Source organism: Macrobrachium rosenbergii, chromosome 43 (genome assembly GCF_040412425.1).
Source record: "Macrobrachium rosenbergii isolate ZJJX-2024 chromosome 43, ASM4041242v1, whole genome shotgun sequence".
Taxonomy (NCBI): domain Eukaryota; kingdom Metazoa; phylum Arthropoda; class Malacostraca; order Decapoda; family Palaemonidae; genus Macrobrachium; species Macrobrachium rosenbergii.
In genome coordinates, this window is record NC_089783.1 from 25154125 (window position 1) to 25157810 (window position 3686).

Here is a 3686-nt window from a genome sequence, read left to right on the forward strand (position 1 = left end):
ATATATATATATATATATATATATATATATATATATATATATATATATATATATATATATATATATATATATATATATATATATATATATATATATATATTGTATATATGCATATAATTATATATATATATATATATATATATATATATATATATATATATATATATATATATATATATATATATATATATATATATATATATATATATGCATATAATATATATATTATATATATGCACACCAGACATGGGTGGTAAACACCATGCTTATGGATTGGTCATGTCTAGGCTTATACGCTTTTCCCCATTTGCTAAGATACAGAGGATTGTGAAGTTTGGGGGGTTGTGGACCCATACGTGCTTTTGGTGACTGCTTGGGAGCCATGAAGGGAGTGGGTCTGAGAACATGTTCCTTTGTTAGCAGGCCTTCCCACTCCTCATAATGAGGAAACACCTGCTCAAACAACCAGGTCAAATGAAATTTTATCAAAACCTCCACATGCTTCAGCTAATGGTAAGGAGACTCAGCTGTCCTCTGAACAGGGGGTTTCCAAAGGTTTAAAGACAGTCAATCAAGTCCAGGAGGGAGTCTACAAATGCCTTATGCAAGAGGCAGTGGCTGGTTTACAGAGCTTCGTCTTCCTCCAGAGGGGTTTACTACACCTGCACCTCTGCAAACAACCCCATAAAAGTTGTCAGATACACAACATGAAGAGTCTATCCGTCCCTGCCATCAAAGGGTATAGATCCATGCTGCCATCAGTTGTAAGACAACTGGCTTAGATATCTCCTCAGGCAAAGATATTAAAGAGGCCATTTGATCTTTTCAGACTGAAATTCCCATGTCCCCAATTAAGCCTTTACTATGGAACTTCAATGTAGTTTCAAAATATTTAAGTATGCCCCTTTTTGAGCCCTTAGATGGAGCTTCTATTAATGGCATGTCAGTGAAAAAGCTTTTTGTTGGCATTGGCTTTAACCAAAAGGGTTAGCGAGGCTGCAGGCTCTCTGCTGCAATGTGGGCTTGTCTTTTTTTTTTTTTTTTTTTTTTTTTTTACTACAACTACTTTTCAGGGCAGAAAATTACTTCAAGGTCTGTACCTTGCCCTGGACTTTTGAGATCCTAGTCTTGTCTTTCTTGGCACCAGAAGAGGAGGAGGTAACTTTGTATCCAGTTAGGGCACTTTTGTTGTATGTTGACAGGACCAAGGAATGTTTTGAATTGGTTCTGCAGCCCTAGAAAGCCCGATTTGCCCATGTCCAAAAACTGCTATATTCTTTTTGTGTAGGACCCTAGTTAGAGATGCCAAGTTAACCTTGGTCCCCTCTTATTTTACCTTTGTTTAAGGTAAATATTTTTTAGAATCTTTTTGGACAGAGTAGTAGACACTGCACAATAGAGATGCAGTTCCATTTTTGCACTGCATTATTTGTAGGACACTGTAGTACAATATGAATCTTACAGAGCATTGTCACCCATCATTTCGGCAACGGACATCGTATCATGAACAATTAAGAGTATCTGTACTCTATTCTTTCAAAGTTAGTTGGGAATGTGTCAAGTTTTTGGGAAGCATGAAGATACCTATGTTGGGATAGGTTTAGCGTTTTCATTCTTTTGTTTGGTCTTTCTATATTGTCATTGCTCGACCTAAGTACAGGGTTACTAACCTACTTTCACTAGAGTGGTATCCCCTGCAATGTACCTTTAGCTTTATTTTGAGGGCCTTGTGGCCTGATGAATTAGTCCTCACTTGGAAGCATTACTGGCCTATGGACTCTAATTATTCAGGTGAATAATGTTTCGTTCCTTTCGGAATAATTAAAGTCATCTTGAGGATTGTTTTGTCCTCACTAGTTCCCATCAACTTTACTAATGTGGCAATCAGCTATCATAATAAGAGAGGTAGTTTAATTCTAAAAATACAAATTTAAAAAAGTTTATTTTTTAAATACTTGCCCCTCTTATTATACCATCATCCCCCAACTTCCCCTCTCAAGTGGACAGAGGACAAACTGGAAACAACAGATGCTTGAACCAGTGGTCCATCCAGAGGGGACTGGTGTATAGATGTTATAAAATGAAATATTCTATTAATTAATTTTCTGTGCTGTTCCATACTCAGTCCATATGAGTAGGGTTCATTTTCTGAATAATAATGATAATTAAGCAAATGTGGAAATTCAGCTAGTGCGTTTAAAAGTTACTGCACACTGATGAATGTGACAAACTGTAATGCACACAAAAAATCAGGGAAATTCCAAGACCAAAGCCTATGAAAAATTGATATAAGTAATCTTCAAACTCCTTTATTTTAAAAAATTACAAAACTATGCCAAGGCTTTAAAACAATAATTATTTTATAAAGAATTCTCCATTTAAAACTAGTCACAACACTTTTAATACTTTAATGTATGTCATACTTAAAGGTAATGCACATAATATGACAAATTTTTAAAGTAATTTATATTTTTCTTAACATACAAACCTGAGGTCTTTGCATATGAGGGTTTAATTGCAGTGCAAGCTGGAACCAGCCATTCTGCACTGTCAATTTAAGGAGGTTAAAGGACACTAGTTCCCTTTCTTGTTGGCTATGGAACTACCTTGGTCCTGTTGCTTATTAACACCACGAAGTGCCTATCCTTGGATCCTGAGGCTTTTGGAAAGGTAAGAAGTTCCAGGATATTGAAGTGCTGGTTAGGTTAAGCTAGGCTAGGTTAAGTACCCAAATTAACCTATTGAAGTGGAGGCGACTACCATTCTGGTCAATACCTTGAGGCACGATGCATCTCTGGAGGGGAAGCATGTAATGACACTCCAAAGGAGATACCTGTCGTCTAACCATTAGGCTAAGTCCTGTCTCTCTTTCTCTGAGAGAGGAAGGGAAGAGAAAGTAGGTCCCTTGTCAAAAACCAGGACCCCTTCAATCTGCATTGAAGGGAATGAAGGAGAATCTGCCCATGAAGAACCGGCCTTCCTGGTGATGATGGGTGACCAAGAATGGTTTGCAACCACCAAGCTGGTTGCCCCTGTCGAGACAAGGACAACCTCGCTGCTGTATCTGCTAGCCTCGTAGACACTTATTTTTGCTTGGGTGAGAGATTGGACTTCTCAAGTCCATGCAACTCTCAGGCTGCGACTAAATCTGACAAGTCAGTCCTGTCCCAGAGACTCTGCGCATGAAAGCTCGCTAGGACCAATCGACCATTGATAAAGATAGTCCCCCGATTAATGATGGGGGTTCCGTTCCTGGCCAAGTGCCAATAACCGAAAATCGTTGTTAACCGGAACGTCACATAATTATTACGGCAATAAATGGTGTTTACAATGCCGTAAGAGCCAAAATTTCTGAAAAAGGGCTGAAAATTGCTTACTGACGCCAATGAACCGCCTACTGGCACCAATAAACGGCTTTCTAGCGCTGAAAATCACTTACCAGCACCGGAAATCTGGTTAAAGACATAGTTAGCCAAGCGTCGTAAAACCAAAACACTGTTAACTGATGCCAATGATAAGTGGGAACTGCCTGTATACATCAGGAGACATAACCCTGAACGAACATGCCCTAGTCGAAGCCAAGGTGAGAACTTGTGTGAATACTTGATGAGAGGTCGGAAGCTCATAACAGAGATACATGGAGCCATCTGCTCTGAAGGGGTATGAAGTCTCCCCTGGAAATGAAG